The sequence below is a fragment of the Anneissia japonica genome, unplaced genomic scaffold (assembly GCF_011630105.1).
Source record: "Anneissia japonica isolate Jap-2015-1 unplaced genomic scaffold, ASM1163010v1 scaffold287754_len4335492_cov202, whole genome shotgun sequence".
Taxonomy (NCBI): domain Eukaryota; kingdom Metazoa; phylum Echinodermata; class Crinoidea; order Comatulida; family Comatulidae; genus Anneissia; species Anneissia japonica.
The window spans coordinates 4,181,399-4,201,091 of NW_022705543.1; the positions used below are offsets into that span (position 1 = coordinate 4,181,399).

Sequence of the window (19,693 nt, forward strand, 5' to 3'; positions counted from 1 at the left end):
CGCTAATTGCTCACTTCATTTGAGAGATGGTGTATGATATACCAGCAGGTTTTGTGCTTTAATTTGCTGGTGAAAATTTCAGTGATGTTACATGTTGTTGCATCTGAGAGTCAGCTTGGTTTTCAATTTAATAATCCCTTTTTTTTAGCTCTATGGTCAGTTTTATTTTTTCTCCACATCCCCAGCGCCCCTGCACAGTATACGGTATCTATATACAAAGATTAAAATTTAATGGTTTTTACCTTGGTTCGTTGGACTGGGATACAAATAGTTTACTCCTAAGATCTGGACACTCATCAGTCACCTGTAGAACCACTGTCTCTTATACACATCTAGATGTGTATAAGAGACAGTGTCTAACTAAAGTTCATCATCATTGATCTAATTAACCGCTGAGATGCACCATGGAAAATATAACTTAATTGTCTTTGATGTATTTACTGAACTTTACCTACTTCATGTAAAAACCAGTCTTATCTTCACACACCTTTTCTCATAGGCCACTTTTCAAATTATAATAAAGGCACGCGCACTCGAGTCGTTTATTATAGCATCGTAAAATGATCGAATAAGCGCCGCGGCGTTTGTAAAATTAATGGAGGTTCCAGTGCGGCGCTTATAAAAAATATTAGCGTGGTTCTTTCCATGCCCGTGCATGTTACCTACCTCACGTTTTTATTGTGTTTTTTTATTCATTTTAACACCTCTAAACCTCATTATAGTTAGCAACCGTCTCGCATCGTGCGGGAAGGTCCCGCATTTCAAAGTAATTTTGGATGAAACACGAATTTTGCAGAAATACATGCGTGATCATAAATTGGTCACGCATTTAGCACAAGTCTATGTGTGATAACGAATTGTCACGAATTCCAGGGAAATGAATTTAAAATTAGAAGAGATTGGTTTTATTAAAAATATAAAACGGTCATGCAGTAATTTTTGAGTCCCTAGAGAGCTTTATCTCATTCGAGGATCAATTTACCGACAGTCTAGGAGGCGCGTGCGATCTTGCGCTTTCATTGTCGCAACCAACCGTTGATTTAAAGTACTACCGTATGTGACTGAAACTGCAGTGTTGTCAGTAGGCATCAAACACGCACGCAGTCAGATAAGTACAGTGAATACTAACTTCACTGATGTATTACTAAAATTCATCAGTAACATACATTGAAACTCAAATTGTACGTGGCTTTAGTAAAAGTGTTGTTTTTAAATACCCGGTATTGTCAACAAACACTCCCTGAAATCGTTTTAAAACAGCAAATACTCAGATCGTCGGAGCGCCAGGGGCCCCTAGACTCCGGTTGAGCCCCCCACTGGTGTAGCCACTCACGCATTTCAAATCTCTCAGGTTGGTAATGGTATACTTTGTATTTAAAAGCCTGTTTCTCGTGCTATTTCTTTACACGTAGGGCAATTATACACTCGATTAAGCGCCGCGGAGCTTAACGGGGAAAAAAAATCAGGTTTGGTGCTGCGCTTATTCGAGCATTTACGGTAATTCAGATGTTTGTGGGCAGAGGCACCGGTATCTTATTATAAATTAAAATGTACTCTAGCTGTACAGTGGTCTTTCGTTAAAAGCTAATCATTTATGCAGTTAATTTCAACAATTTTCAGGCATCTTATTGACTTTCTGAATTTACGTTGTAGACGAAAAATGACAAGGATTCAGAGTTTACTGGCACATTTTTTCATATAGAGTTTTACAGTTATGATTCTATGAATTCTAGTGACTTCCGAACAACAAACAAATTAAAGATAGAGTATGTTTACGCCACCTACAATTTAGAACCGTCAGAAAATGCTAATCATTATCATTAGGCTACAAGTATCTTATTCGAGATCCAGCTGATCTCCTGAATATAATGCACAGAAGATTTGTCTCTTATCTAGTACGGTACTGTTCAAATGTGCATGTGTGAGAGTGTGAAAGATCAGTTGCTTTTATCCGATTAGAATTTTCAATGAAGCCCCAGTTGCCCAGTTTAAGGGGTTGCATAGACAACGTGTGTTCTCGGGTTCAAATCCCGGTTGGGATTACTTTTCTCACACTCGCCTATATAGGCCTATATACATATACGAAAAAAAGTGTTAACCTCACCCCATCTCATCCACACGCACAAGGTCAAAATCCTATCTTGGACCGGAGGGTTGTTTATAATATAAGCAAGAGGTGTGTGTATAAGTATAAATCATTATATCTTGAAATTTATTGTAATTACGTCATTAAATATTCAGACCAATCGCTACTGAGCGTTACGAATGCCGATATACTTGCAAAAACTGTACGTATGAGAGGCAGCATTTGCTGTAGCGATTCATTTGTTGCCTGGGACACCAGAATAAAGGTGAGTACTCATAGAGCAAGTCGATTAGAGTAACACAAAGACCCTCTCTTTCGTGACGTGGGGATACTTTATGGTGAGCGGATTTGCTGACTGTTATGTTTTTAATCACATATTTGGATTTCATGCAGTAAAATGCTCATAACTCCGGCAGTCGGGAATGAATCGAAAGGAAATAGATACAGTAGTTGCTTTGACAGTGGAATATCTGCGTGCACGCTGCATCTCTTTTAACCAGTAAAAGCTCACTTAACATATTAAAGATCTTTTGACGGATATATAAGGTATTTTGTGCAACGTATTGATTTCCTTTTATATAGAATTACCCGAATTTTTGATGTAATGTATTTTAATAATCAAACAACAGAGATCAATATGCACCGATAAATAAACGCGTTTCACTTCGGAGATACTCATTGATTTAATGCATCATGCAAGAAGACTGAGTAAAAATTTATTTGTCGCTAAGAAGCTTACCTTTCCCACCCTCTAGGTTTCTGGGTTCTATTCTTGTAACACGGGGATTTTTATGACCTGTAAGTAAAACAACACCACCTGCTAAGCCGCTAAAGGCTTAGTTTACAGAGCATCGCCCCAACCTGTAAGTGTAGGTCTGTGTAGAGCAGGTCTACTTGCTGTTGCATCAGTAGTGGCGCTAGAGATAAATTATAATTTTTCAATAAAAAAGTTAAGGTACAATTAGTTAACAGTATTTTTTTAATCTGACACAATAGCCGTTAGGATAATGCTCTGCCTATGTCCCACAAACTGACAGCTTAAACGTACGCAAACTTGTTTGAGGGACATGCGTGTTTTCTTGGCTCTATTCTGATTGGCTAATGTTAAGTTTGATTGACACTCCGGAAAATCCATTATTGTCTGCTTGTAAATTCTAAGAAGCTCTAAATTGTACTATATCAATTTGAGAACACGCAACCGTTGAGAGAAATCACTTAGTAAGACACAAATTCAGGAAGGGTCAAACCAATTTTGATAAAAGTTCGAAATCATTTATACCCCTTCCCCCTCACAGAACCAGAGCAAGTATCCTGAACCTGTCACTTAAGCACTGTACAAGCTTTGATAATTTTTAATCCCTCAAGTTTTTTTCTTGAGGCATACTCATTACATAATGTTAATTATCAAATATTGTATTTTTTAATTTATTTCCTGTATTTGATTTTTGGTTACATTTTATATAGAATTTTAGAAGATTGTCTTAACGTAAGATTAATGTTTTATTTCTGAGCTCTGAGACCCTATAGCCATTGTATTCTTTCTCTTCTTGTATACTCACGTTATCGTTACTGCTCTGTCTAATCAAATATCCCTATTAATTAAATACAATAATTACTAATCAATGCAGAACAGTTATTTCAACACTTTATTTGTACAAATCTATCGAATAGGCTTGGAAATTCCGGCCATGGAGAAGATGGAAACTGGAGGAGAGCCTAGGGTGATAACGTCGCCGTCTCGGACGTACTTCATAGTTGGTACTTTGCTTCTGATTGTTGGCGTAGTGGCATTGATCTCCTGGTGCGCCTGGGGTAATCCACAGACAATCTCAGGAATCCCAAACAGCGTACGTCACTTTTATGTTCACGTATCAAATAGTGCGACGTTGTAGGCCTAAATTACAGTGGTGTATCTAAAACGTCGCGGGGGCACTCTTCAGAGAAGCTCCCCCTCCCCCACTGGAAATTTTTGATGAAAATAATATACGTTTAAGTAGTTAAATATCACCTCATGTTACCTTATTTTGCAAGCTAGCGCTCACTCACTTACTTAGGCCTAATTAATCATCGAGCCCCACCCCACCCCAACCACCAAATCCATTTCGATGTAGTTCGTATCTTGAGCTAGGTATGGAGGTTAAAAAAAAAACATTTCATAACATTTGATTTTTTTTAAATAATAAATTTCAAGATTCGTTATGTTTAACAATAATTTAAACAAACGCCATAAAAAAAAAAAACTTAAAGCCCCATTCCCGGGAATGGGGCTTTAACTAGAATGAACGTCGTCAACTGGGCTCTTGCATGGCGTCGGTGGCTTCAGCTTTTTCTGTACAATGATTGGTCGATGCTGGTTGATGAGCAATCCAGCTACACTCAAAATCGTAGATTGCCCTGACTATACGCGTAAGGTTTGCCTGCGTTTGCATCAATACGTCTTACCTAATTCGAATTCGGTTTCAAATCAAATCAAATCAAATCGGTTTGATTGGCTTAACGAAACGAAAAAAGGAAAATCGAATCAATGGTAAAGAATGGAGGCGCGTACTAGACGTGCATTGAAAACGTTCTACGAAATTTGGTTCGGATCGGATGTGATGCAGCTTACTCAGCGTGAACCAAGCGTTACCTTCGGCAAAGAACTTAAATGAGCTGTTTCGCGTATTTGCATTGAAATTGATGGAACATCCGGCCTCCCGCGAATGGGGTAAAATTTGACCATTTGACTAAGTGGAGAAACTACAGGAAACAAACGAACCTGAGCGGCACCTTTAATTATTATTGATATATAGCGCCGCCGCGCGGACGGGATGAAATCGCCCTCCGTGTACCCACAATGCATTTAGAACGGATGTTCCACTATATTGGGAAGCTGCTCTATCTTTTGCTATTTATTATCTTTGCCTTCAGTACGTACTGTACATTTTAGATTCATATCGGTTTTTCATCAAGCAATTTTACTAGATATTTTCAGTGAAGTCATGAAAAGTGCTGTAAAATAGCTTTATACTGATTGCCAACCACTAAACACAGGGTTGGCGTCATTTTACCGTTCCACTGCTATACATCACTCTTCCTCCAATAACAATAGATAATGGATATGCATCCATGCGCCTACTAATTTATAGAAACATGTTAAATAGGAAATTCTGAATCACTAGCTATAACGTTGGCGACACAATAAGCTATCAGACAGGCCAAATTAAACTTCCAACGCCTTGAAGCGAATGTGTAACATATCTTTATGGAACGATCATTCAGAAACTATATAATTGCTAATTATTGAAGGAACGATATGATTAAAACTATTAATGCGTGCGAACTCAAAACTTAAAGCCATGGTCCAGAGGAAACAAAATGAAATTTTGTTCAACTGAATTTCTAAGACGCAAAAGGGTGTTCGACGATTATTGAAAAACAGATTTTTGAATATTTAAAAACTGGGGGTAAAGAGGAAAAGGGTGGTTACGCCTCCTGGTTTTTTTTTATTTATTTTTTTATTTTTTTTAACAAAATGATTTTATACCGGCGGAGGCATAAAGCATGTACTTATTTATATCATGAAATGTTGCTTATTGTTTTTATTATAAGTACTTTTTTTAAAATAAACCCTTTTTGGTTTTTTTTATATAGGCCTAGGCCTATATAATATTTGTAATATTTGTATAATTGTGACTTTCCAAACAGTTTGTTTCAATAAATAGGCCTATATTGATTAATAGGGAACACCCTGTTGTAAAGGGCAGTAGGTAACCTTTAAGTCAACAAAAAATAATAAAGCATGGGTTTCAGAAATCTTAATGTAAATTTATGTATTGTGATGTATTGCTTTTATGTATAGGCCTATTTTAAATGTAGGCCTTATTATTATCAATGGTTTGGGTGTTCATTTACAAGTTGATGATTAATAACCCAGACAATTATTTTAATAATCGGCTACGATTACTAGAATACTGTAGTGTCTACGTGCAATATTCACCAAAATTAAACAAATGTGTTACAGTGAGTCATTTTGATAATGGGTCTTGACACACAACGCTACACTCTGGTGGAGCAGAGCTATCGTTCTTTAAAATCATATCTCAGACAAATTGCAATACTCAAAACAATAATGCGTTTTCTCCAAAATGGACTTTTCAACATTCGCCAATTCGCCATAAAAGGGACGAGTTGACGTCAGCAAACTCATTTATTGGTCATCTCTCTGCCCGAAACTGGTTTTTGTTTTGTTTTTGTTTTTGTTCTTTGTTTTTTTTTTTTTTTTTTTTTTTTTTTGCGTTTACGCCTGTCCGCCCCGCGGCATAAAACACGGTTCATTCAGGCATCCCGTCGGCAATACTTCGGGTATTCTAGTAATCAAGCATTCTGTGCTCGGTTTTCGGAAAACTGAGCAATTGGGAATTCATTCAATGCATCTTAAATCAAATGCGCTCTGATTATTCCTTTATGGTGATATTTATTATTAATCATATTTTTTGATAAATCAAGCGCTAAAGTACTTTCCTATCAAAAGGCTTGAACCGCTACGCTCGACCGTGCATACAATCACATCAAGTACATGACACGAGCTATCTTATCGCAGGCATTGTATTATTATAGGCATATATCGACGTATTAAACACGTAGATTCGTTTCATTAGACAACCAAAAGTCGTATTCTGATTAAACTTTCTTGTGTTCTCATTTTTTAATGTGATGAATATGAATACGTGCTCATTACATTTGTACTCTACCATCGTGAATTTACCAGTACTCTATGAATTACTAGTACAAGCTCCAGTTGATAATCGATATTAGGCATGTTATACATTCGTATTATGCATGTATGTTCCAAACACAGACAATGTATTTTTATATCAAGCCTATAAAATCTTGTATAAAACTTTCTCATAAAAACCAATCGAAACATTAGGATAATTTTATGACAAACTAACATGAATAGATTTCGCCTAATAATAGACGTATTGTATTTTATAAAGTTTGTTGGTCTAGGCTATATTGAATATTAATGGTAAACGATTGCATATATAGATATTTTTCACAAAACGCATTACAAATCCTCATAAAATTATTGCACTCTATTATACGCATTCAGTCTGTAGAAAAGCCTTGTTCGTTCTCATGAATGTGGGGATAAGAAATTAGGATGATCAAGGAGGAGTGATATCATCAAATGATCATTAATGATTCACATCACTAATTTTCAGCAAAGATGTTAACTTAAAAAAATCACTCACACGCTGATGCCACGAAACATCCATTTATTGATTTAGTGATGCAGCGCACACTCTCATTTACAAATGCGCAACTGACGCCAACAGGCAACTTGAAACACCTTTCACTCTTGTAATAGGCCCTATACTGTAAAACCTCGATTTGAAGCCTTAGGCTTTTTTTTTTTTTTTAACTTTGATGGGATTCTTTTCGAGGCTACTTTTGCAAAGTTAAGGGGTTGGGGTTTCTTTTCAAAATGAATGCTGTAAATTTAAGGAATATGTCCTAAAACAATAATTAAGGCCACTTGAACATCATTCTTTTCATGGATGCATTAACTGGCATTAAATCACCTAAACAAATGTATAAACCAAGCTTGTTCTTAATTTATTTTGTTTTTTGAAATTCAGACAGAAGCCTCTTGAAAAGAAGCCCATGGACATCTTTTCGAGATGGACTTGTTTTCGAGGCTGGCTTCTTCTCGAGATTAAGCCCATTGGGCTTCAATTAAAGGTTTTACGGTATAGATCAGTCCAAGACAATTTTATAATTATTGATTAAGTGTTGTATTAGTTTTTGTAACATGAAATATATTAATATTAATACGAAAATCAATCGATAGAAAAAAAAATTAGGCCTACCTTACGCGTCGATTGGATTCTGCACAATTATGTTAATAGGCCACTGCCAGATGTAGTGGAGGAGGAACTCGAATTGAGCTGGTCGGGGACTCAGAAAAGCATTTTTATGAAGTGGCAGTTAAATGTGAATGTTATTTTCTTTTTCCTCCTTCTAAACAAAATCCAAACATTTAGGGTGGGGAGAGGGACCAGCTGGCCTCCTTGAGACCACCTTGATTGCATTGCATCTTCGGATAAAACTTTCAAATATATCAGATAAAAAACCCGATCACACAATTTTTATTTTAAGAGGCTAGGCCTATATCAGAACACCCAGGTCAGGGTCCTTGGGCCGGGTGGTCAAAACGAGGCAGGCCGGACTATAGCACACGGAGATGAATGTCCGAAAACGTACTTACTCCTATACAGTAGTCTAATGCTCGACTCTGTACGCCTATACTGCTAACGACCTCGCGGAATGTTGTTATTTTTTAATGGGCAATCATTTTACATCTTAAGGGACAGTGATCAATCAAAATGGTTGGTCACCACTTCTTAATTGAGAAACTGAAATCAGCATAGGCCTACACCAACCTTCTAGATTTAACATACTGGTATCTGTTAAATATTGTAAATTTCTGATATACGGCGTGTCGGGATATAGGACTAATGATGATTTTTATTTATTATTATATTATAAAATTATTACTTTTATTATTTATCATTATCAATTATTATAACGTTATTGTAGTAATATAGTTACGAATTTTTAGTTAATTATACTATTTCTGTTTGTACTAAAGTTGATTATTAAAAGTAATACCCGAAACATGTTTACGATTAATTGCTTATAGTTCTTTTCTTAAAATGTGTTGTGTTTTTCATCAATTTACGTCCAGTTAGGTCCATTATCAAGGACTTTAGTTCGAAAGATCTGCCTATTTGTTTACTAAGAAAGTACGAAAATATATCCTTAGTTTCACCAAAGCTCAACAGGATTATAATTTCTTACACAATTATCTATTAATGATATTAATATTTATTATTATCATTATTATTAATAATAATTGTCAATATTATTATTATATTATTATACTATCATTATTATCCTTGTCATCATCATTAGCATATTAATCATTTTATTATCTTATTATTATTATTTATTACTATTATTATTAATATTATTATTATTATTAAGTATTTTTTTATGTTGATTTATTGTTACTATGCCATTATTTTAACTCTCAATAATTACATAATTATCAGTTTATTAATTATCTTTAACATGTTTTTACTATGTAGCATGGAGTTGTGTTCGACGCGGGCTCTACGGGAACCCGGATGTATGTTTACAGTTGGCCTGGCGGAAAAGTAAACGGCACAGGAATAGTGAAGGAAACCGCCAAATGTAGTGATGGAGTAGGTGAGTGTTATCCGCATATTGAATTATAGAAAACGGCTCGGTTGGGAGTGGGTGGGGTGGGGGAGGAGCGACGAACGATAAACCTAAATCTGTAAAGGGTAGCAGGGGCAGATCCAGAATGTTTCAAACAAGGAAGGGGGGGGGGGGCACAACAGTTTCAGACTAGGTAAGTGAGTAGCACATAACATTGCTTTGCATTGGAATTTTTTTAATTTAGCAGCAAAACGGAGAGAATGTCCCCCCTCCCCGTTCCCCTACTGGATCAGCCCCTTGGGTAGGGCCATGGATGATGAGACTGAGTACTTGAACTCCACATATAATTCCCCCAAGATAATTCTGTTAGAGCAACACGATATATTTAAATTTATGATCTCATCTTTTCTCGGTGGTAGAAAACAAAGGATAAAGATAGATAATATTTTTTTCACCATAGGTTTCAATTAACGGTGGTATACCTCAAATTTCATGGCTGGGGCCCATACTTTTCATCGTCTTCGCAAATGACTTGTTGGAGGGGGTGCCTTGCATTAAGTATATGGACGACACCTCCGTCTGCGAGTGCATTGGTGGAGATGGGAGAAGTGGGCTCCAGCCACTCCTTGATTCTGCTGCTAATTGGGCAAAAGAAAACCATATGGATCCCAATGCTAAAAATAGAGTAGAAATGTTTTAACATTTTATTAAAATAAGCTGTAAAAAGAACAAATCCCATTTTGATCCTCTAACTGTCCTCGACACCAATATCAGTCATGTAAGTAGTTACAAATTACTGGGTGTTATAATATCTGATAACCTCTTCTGAGGACCTACATGTCGACTCAATTTTGGCCAAAGCAAACTCGAGACTGTTCTTTCGAAAACATCTCCGCCGATCTGGGCTTGACTCAGCGGACCTTTTACAATTTTTTGTTAGTGTTATAAAACTGTATGCCGTTCCTGTATGGGGAATGAGTATCACGACAGGACAAGAAAAGGAACTTCAACAAATTAAGCGCCGAGCTTTAAAAATTATTGTCCCTGGGGTTTGGTTACGATTAGGACCGAGTCACCCTAAATCTCCCTCTCTTGTCGGAACGGCGCACTCGAATGTGCATGGAATATTTTTGTAAACTAAAGAACCCCTCCCACAGATTACATGGTCTTCTTCCTAAAGCAACTGCGGTCCCATACAGTCTTAGGGCTCCGAGGATATTTGCTCTTCCTAAGGTAAACATCAAGCGCTCAAAACATTTCCTTACCAACATTGGCCTTTTTAAAAACTGGTAACATATTTTCTTGTCTTGTTTTTTTTTTTTTTTTGCGTCCTCCTAATTTTATTTGTTTTTTACTGTGTTTCATTGTAATTGATAACAGATAATAATGAGATAATGATTTTCTATTTTCTTTTTTCTTCAATTGGTGGTGTTCTTGTGTCTATGGGTATTCTGTTTATTTTATTTTTCTTTATCTAACTGATACAGTAACAATTTATTTATTGAATTTTAGATATTTAGAGTTTGCTTCTTCTTTTGATCTAAATTCTGAATTAGAATTATATTTTTATAAATTTTTGTAAATAATGATAAATTTTAATTATATGAATTAATTTTTGACATTTAGGAATTGCCTGTTCTTGTGATTAGGATTTTTATAATTTATTTTTGTAAATATTAATTATGGATAACTGATATTTTTTGTATATATAATGATAATGATATTCTTAATTTTAATCGGCTGGTTTTTTGTTTCTTTAGCTATGAATGTCTTTTTATTGTGCCTGTTTGAGTTTTATTTATTACTCTGAATATTTTTTATTATCCAATCTGTTATACGATTGCAATAAAATGAGTTATGATTATGATTATGATATGTTAATTATATTTTATACCTTCAAATCAAATTGATAAATTAGAAGCATAATGATTACGATAACGAAAGTTACATTCGACGCACATGACAGAGAACCTAGTAGAATCCAAAAACGTGGAGGAATATGTATTAGTTCTGAAATATAGTGTCGTTGACAGTAATGTCCATTAATCGTTGGCCTAAACACAAATGGATAAATATATATATATATATATATATAATAGTGGTGGTGTAGATGTTGGGACTATAGTGAGGGTGATGTTGATATAATAGTGGTGGTGTAGATGTTGGGACTATAGTGAGGGTGATGTTGATATAATAGTGGTGGTGTAGATGTTGGGACTATAGTGAGGGTGATGTTGATATAATAGTGGTGGTGTAGATGTTGGGACTATAGTGAGGGTGATGTTGATATAATAGTGGTGGTGTAGATGTTGGGACTATAGTGAGGGTGATGTTGATATAATAGTGGTGGTGTAGATGTTGGGACTATAGTGAGGGAGATGTTGATATAATGGTGGTGTACAGGCCAGTAAGCAGAAATTTTATTGGGTGGGTGCGAATTTGTAGAGTGCACCGAATGGCTATGATGATTTGCCCACTGTCTTTCATTATTAATGTAAAAGGGAGTAAATAAATGCATGTTTAGACTTACTATTCTGGTTAAGATTATGGTAAGCTAAGTTAACATTTAATTTTGATCTGTCATTGTGTTAGAATAGTAGGTCATTTATTACTTAAGTAGGACAAAGCATCATTTGTCATTAAGTGTCTGCTGGGTATTAACTCCGTAATACTTTTATGCGTCATTCTCAAATTTAAGCTCATTTCATTTTCAACATGCATGACAGGCGCGGATCCTGATCTCACGCTAACTACCGCGCAGAGGTGTCTATGCGACGGATTCCCTTAACGACCAGACCATCTCTGGGGGCAGATTCGAGCTTCAGTCTGACAAAAAATGTTTGAAGATGATAAGTTGTTTTGAAAGAACTAATGTGTAAATATTATCTAATTCTAAGTTATTAAATTTTGGAATGTAAACAGCAATTATGTATATGGTAATTACAGCTTAAAAGCATGAATTCGTTTCCCATTATAAGGGCAGTTTAAGGCATAGATTATATTAAACAAACAGTAACAAGTAAATTACATAATGCTTCATGCTTCTGAAAAAATTAATAAATTCTTCTCGAGTCATCAGGATAAAATATTCATCTGGATAGAAGTAATAGAAATAAACTAACGGTTGAAGGTTAATTTAAACTTTGTGGGAACTCCACCCCGAGTTTAAAGATCGATAGTGAGTTGCAATGCGTAAAAAAATAAAATTAGAACACCTGTGCAGTTTTCATTCATAATGCCATTATTTCAATTGTCTAAAAAAAATATTTTTGTAGTGCCTACGAAAATATCTAAAGAAAATGACATTGAATGCATTCAAAGAGTACGAAGGTTCGGCTCTCAAATCTATTCATGATTGGCCTAGTGTAAAAAGAAAATACTTACTTCTCCAACAACACAGAAAAACCTGAACAATGTCAAATGTATACGTATATACTTCAAAGGTATTTTATAGTGCATTGTGTTATGTGACCATCTAATGAACCAATTAATTTCTCTTTACATGACTGATTTTGTGGGAAGGAATGTCTTCTATTTGGTTGTTGGTTGGATTTATTCGGTGTAAAAAACCAAGAAGAACTATTTCCAGTGCGGTCATTCTGGTATTGATTGGAAAATACCGTACACCGGGAGACGACGATCCCCTACTCTTTTTCGAAGAGTGTACTGCGTTCTTGGCCATAGTGCACAAGGGACCAACGGCTTAAACCTCTCATCCGAAAGACTGTGCCCTATTGTAGCTTGCATTTCAGCCCTTTTAGGCCTATCCTATTATATAGCGCCTTTTCTTTGCAGATAAAAAGCGATTATTTTTCCTTTTCATTGGGTCCACATGCTAAGTGTTGCTGCTGGTAATCAGCACAGGAGCAGGCAACCCCACCAGGTACCCATTTATACTCCTGGGTGAAGAGAAACAAGTTTAACGGACGCCCTAGGCTGGTGTTGTCTCGATCAGCCCCACTTTCGGCCTCCCCTTTTGGAAATCTCTGGATCCGCCCCTGGAGTGTGAGTGTGCCCATACACAAGGCCTACTCTCACTCTATACGTTCAGTGTATACGAAATCTTCCTCATCTATTTTAAATCAATATTTGTCAAAGTGTTTTTGATTTATTCATATGAATTATATGCGTGGGTAACACGTTTCATAATATCGATATACATTCTTTTAATTAACGGCGCCAGAAAGGTGTCGTTCTTGCATGAATGGCACTGAAACCCAGGTTCACTGCTACTGCTGCTGCTGCTACTGCTGCTGCTGCTACTACTACTACTAGGCTACTGCTACTACTTGCAGTAATCTGCTCTGCTACTGCTGCTACTACTACTAGGCTTACTACTAATACTACCGTAATATTACTACTACAGTGATGGATTCAGAAACCAATCATGCTAAATAGTAAAAATCAATCAAACACAAACTCATGTTAATGAATGTGCTAGAGGTTTGAGGAAATTCGCGCCTTGCACCCTTAACACGGGGGTATTCCTGACTGTTACTCAGTTCGCGCATTCAGTCTACCACTGGTGCCACCTCTGCTCTGGAAGTTTTAAACCATGCCGCCCCCCCCCCCCCCCCCTTACCAAGGGAATTATTAGGTTATCTTGTCACCGGACCTTGACTCGAGTAATAATTCTCAAATTTGTGTTTTTATGGTGTTTTTACTAAAGTGAAAGTTGGTAATCTTAATGTTTCATCCTGTTGATGTTTTGCACTGATGGCATGTTGAATAATATTGGCATGATTTACATGCTTTGTTTCGGATTACCAGCTTGTTAATAATCAAGGAAAAATGAAAGTGTTATGTTGAGTCTAGTATGTAGGCTACAATCTCTATATAAAAGGAGGCCTAATCTTTAGAAAGCCAGTCTCATCATCGTCCTTTATCCGAGTCGATTAACTTTTCCAAAATATTTAAAAATAACAAAAAAAAAAACACCAAACATCTATCCAAAGATTCTCGAGTTTAGTTAAATATATTATATAGGCTACAGATGGTAAAAATATAAACAAACGCACGTGGCTGAGGTAGGAAAACTTTAAGAAATAGTACCTCTACCTCTACCTCTAGCCGTGAGCCCACACCCACCTCAGCCCTACCATGGTTGTGGCTGAGGTGCGAAAATTTGAGGAAATACGGTAGTATCTCTAGACGGGCGGAAATGACACTAACGGTGAAATTCGTCATCATAATATCACCATTGTAGTGAAAATAAAGCACCAAACAATTTCTCATGATCTTGATCTTTTATCAGCGATTTTCGGCAATCAGAGATCTAAATAACCTGTGTGACGTACCATAGTTGGGGTGGACATTAGTGGTAATGGGTGAGTGAGAGTCCACCATCACCTCAGCACCACCATGGTTGGTGATGAGATGTGAACGGAAATTGCACTTTCATAGTTTTAAAATCCTACCGGTACTATGTTCATAATGACAAAAATAATATATCAACAGGTTAATAGGCCTACGACAGTTATTTTTCCTAACAATGTAGGAGGTGCGATAGCACCGTACGCACCCCCCTGAATCCACTCCAAGATAGAAAATAAAACTTAAAAACATTGTCCTGAGAGTGCCATTTCCGGCCATCTAGAGGTGCCATATAATAATTTGTTCTTACCACCCCAACAGCTGTGGGGCTGAGGTGGATGGACACACTCCATTTGCGTAAGACCCTCCCTGGGTCCACTCTATTTCGACTTCCTGGATACGCCACAGTTGGAGTATCATCTACAGGCTACTATAGAAGGGTCATTTTTATCCATCGGGGGAAGGGTGAAGGGTTAGTCGGGGAATACACATATCAAGGATATCCCTCAAGATAAATAATACATTGGGATCGTGGAAGCAATCTCGAATCTGACTTTGTTCGGAAATCAGTGGCGGATTCAAAAGGGTGGGGGATGGCCCAGAGCCCACCTATTTTTTTTTTAATGGAGATATAAAGAAAATTATATTCAAATTTTAAGTCTGAGGGTGCAATTTCCGACCTGGAGGTGCCATAATCATACATTTTCTGGCCTGAAGTGGTAAAGTTCCTCCATCTGCGAAAGCACCCAGTGACGGATTTCCCCCGCCCCCTCCCAAATTGTTCAGAATTTTTTTTTAAATGGAGATATAAGAAGATTGTATTCAAATTTTAAGTCTGGAAGTGCAATTTCCGGCCATCTAGAGGTGCCATAATCCCCCCACACATGGATTGGGCTGAGGTGGTATAGATCATCCATACTGTGAAAGTAGGCCTACCTCCCCGGGCCCCCTCTATTTTAAATTCCTGGATCCGCTGCTGGTACCCCCCGCCCGGGCCCCTTATATTTTGAATTCCTAGATCCGCCTCTGGAAATTACAACAATTATGAAGTCATATTACAGTAGTTTGATGCCTATACAATAACTAATAAAATTCACCAAAATTCGTCAAAGAGCCGCCCGTGGCCCTCAGCCTAGATGCTCGCATTTGGACCTTATGACATGGCTCCCCAACTTTCACAATCGTTCCGCCGCCGTTAGCTGTCAGCGCTTTTTCTGGTCATTTACCGTATGCAATTCATTTCAACAACTTTCAGGCATATTTACTTATGAAATTACATTTCAGTTGAAACGTCTGGGGGATCACCCCCCTCAAGAATATGTGGGTGGGGGGAGGGCTCCCATGATCTGCGCTCATGTTAAAAGCACTTGTATATCTAATAGCCTGTTACGGTATTCTCCAACATACACCCGAAGACAAAAACCGTAATCTCGAATTCAATCCATAATCAATATTGAAAGACTTATCGGGATGTCTGATATCAACAAGGTGAAATGAGTATAGTCATTAATCGTTGCATATCGTAATTCTTTCACAACCAACAGGCTACAGAATAAGACCTATTTGCATATCATAGACCTTGGGTATGCATTCGAGCGGGAGGCGCATGGAGCAGACGGTAATTTCACGAAAATTAAATATAGGCCTATTAAGAAAACAATACTGACATTTTGTTTTCACAATACCGCAAAACCTCGAATTTGAAGCCCTGGGTTTCTTCTTTATATTTGCGAACTTCGGATGGGTATCTTTTCTAAATGGGCTTCTTTTCGAGTTGGAGAAAAAAGAAAATATATATATATATATATATATATATTCCGGCCACCTACAGGTGCGGTAATCATAAATTTACTTACCTCAATTCCAACCACCTACTCCCCCCACACCCCACCCCTCCCTCCGCCACCTGTGAAAGTCCTTCCCGGCTCCCTTCTTTTTCGAATCACTGGATCAGTCATTTCTCCATATTATTAAATTAAACATTCAGCACACAATATCAAAAGTACAAATACAAATTGTGTTCGACTTACCCGAGGTTGATGGCTTGTGGGCCCAAGTAATCAACACATAACATGACAATATCATTTTGGTATGACAATAATATAGGCCCTATTATTAGGTCGCCGAGACTTCTGATTAATAAAATTGGAAAGGACTACAAATATAATAAAACGATTAATCTAAAACACATATAATGTACATTATATTTTGTTAAAATACATTGAAAAGCCGGGTTAAATCTGTTTCGATTATCTACCTGTCATATTGATTGAAATCTTAATAACATGTGCAATATTGGTTTTCATTTCAATAGAATAATAAAGATGGGTGGATCAAAGTGCATTACCGAGATTTATATCGCACGTCTGCGTAAAATGTAGGACGTATATTTGTAGTTGTTATAAAAAAAGAATTTATGCTACTCAATATCTGACATGATTTTAGGCTCTAAAGACATTTATCATGTAATTTGAGTTTGTACTATCCAGGTTAAGGTGATCTGTTTCCATTCCGATATTCATGGCTTATCGTTGCAAATAATTCAGAATAGGCCTGTTCACAAGTAAGCGACTCAAAACTTATCTATCCATGACGTCACATAATATTAAAAATTTCTTTCAGACCAATTAGTTTATATCCATCCTTCAATTGACCAATTTGGCCTACTTGTGTCTGACGACAATAAAAAGTAAAATAATAAATTGTTTGAAAGTCATCTGATTAACAGTGTATAAGGTTAAAGTTCGATTTTGTTTCGTAAAGATTTGTTTTCGGTTTGCCTTCTGCTGTTTTCAAACGTTTAAGCCTAAATGCACCGTTCCGCTAAGTCCCGCTTTTTCGGCATAAAACGACAGCGTAAACACATGTAAGCACGTGCATTTGTTTGACTATCGTATTACTTGGGTGGGGAAGCGCGTATTCCTAGCCCTGCTCTGACAGGTCACTTGTTAGTTTTGATTGAAATAGAACTTTCAATCTGTCAAACTAATTCGGGAGAACATTCAGAGATCTGGATGGCGTCGACTTATATTGTATTTTGTTCTTGATTGACTGTGAAGAAGTACGTGGCCGCATTTACATGACGCATTAAATTGAATAACAGCATCCATTATTCACAATGTTGATGTCACGCTAATCGTGATATTAAATTCTCAATATTGATGCGCGCGTGCGCAAAATCATTGCTTATGTATCCATAGGAAATACTATTTTGAGCATTGGAATCGTGGAAAATATAGCATTGTGCTGCGAGGGACATTATCATTGAACCTTTCAAAAAATTTTCAATTTAGTTGGTAAGCATAGAATGGGACCTACCTTCCATCGCTATCTATGTCTCACATGATTCTTCACAGAACATAATAATGTATCATGCAGCTATGGACATTCCAATCGGGTTTCGCTATCTCATGTTCGCATCGTTAACTTCTTGTGGAGGGGCGCTATGAACGTTAAACGGATACTGGCGCAGAAATTTAGAAAAATTAAAGTTTGGAGTTTATCTCTATCATATCATTATCATTATTTTAAATCACTCAACTTTTACTTAAAACCACCACACATTTAGGACTCAATATATTAGGAACGTTCTCCCAGTACACATTCCAAATTTAGCTTATTCATACAGACGTGCATCTAAAGATATATATACATAATATATATACAGTATATATATATATAGGCCTATATATGTATATAGGCCTCTATATACATACATATATATATATATATATATATATATATATATATATATATTTATTTATTTCCTTTTCTTTCATATTTTTACTTATTGTGGAGGGGTGCCATGAACGATAAACGGATATACCGGCACTTTATACATTTTTAGTATAGCCTAATAATAATAATAATAATAATAATAATAATAATAATAATAATAATAATAATTATTATTATTATTATTATTATTATTATTATTATTGAAATCTTATAAATGTGATAATCTGACAAATATAAATGTAAATTATACTATAAACAAAAAAATGTAGATAGATGTAAACTAGCAAATCAGATGATAAATAATCTAGGCCTATCTTTGTGATATCTGCTTTTATGTTAGGCCTAATGCAATCTAGGTTTTATCGAGCACTGGATTTAGTTTCACAGTAAGTGCCTTTGGCCCAAATGTCAAGTGTGTTCGCTAATATTTAATTTCCGCAAATTTCTCGTCAATGTATACCCTGCAACAAGTGGGAGGGTCAAGTATATATCACAAAAACAATGACAGTATGACAACTATGCAAATAAAGGTAAAGGTAAGGTAGGAGAATAACCCATAACTTGCACGTCATTGTGCTGAACTGCGTATAGGCGTGGTCCGTGACTACCTAGCAGCCGCAGCGGCGTATCTAGGGCGCGGGGGTGCACGCCCCTCCCCAACAAAATTACTCGCTCTCCCAGTCACCCCTCCCCCCAAAAATCGGTCAAGTAGTTAAAAATCACTTAAAATCACCATATTTTGCGAATTAGCGCCCCTCAACTGATCATCGAGCAACCCACTTCACATTCGCGCGCCACCATCAACAAACAAAACAAACAAACAAACAAATTCATAAAACTACCTATTTTATGAATTTGCGGGAGATGGCTTATTTCCGGGAGAATCTTGCTTGTTTGCGGGAGTGCGGAAGGTCATCCCGACTTCCGGGAGACTCCCGCGAGTTCCGGGAGACTTGGGACACCCTGATGTGTAATAGAGTTGCGCAGACTACGACAATACGAGATAGTAGTAGTTTTCGCCGCACGACGTTAACCTTAACTTAACGTAATACCCAACATGCAGCGAAATTCCGCCCCTTTTGTAAACAAATCGAAATACACATGCGCAAACCCGTAACTAACGTACGTCGAGCACGTATAATCCTGAAATTAACGTACGATGAATAAATTATGACGTCATCCGTTAACGTTAAGGTTAACGTCGTGCGGCGAAAACTGCCTACTACAGTGTCGTACGACGCAGCTCGACGCGATTTGTTGCCGCGTCGGGTCTATGTGAGTTAAACGCAGACGCGATGGTTTGCGTCGATGGCAGTTGCGTCGTAG

General features: G+C 36.9%; 1 long non-coding RNA gene across 1 annotated transcript; it reads left to right on the top strand.

Moving 5' to 3' along the window:
• The first annotated feature begins 2,338 nt into the window (after positions 1 to 2,338).
• On the top strand, positions 2,339 to 9,343 carry LOC117105659. The gene is made up of 3 exons (XR_004444933.1): positions 2,339 to 2,632; positions 3,758 to 3,933; positions 9,223 to 9,343. It is a non-coding gene; the product is annotated as an uncharacterized LOC117105659 (long non-coding RNA).
• Positions 9,344 to 19,693: the final 10,350 nt, after the last annotated feature.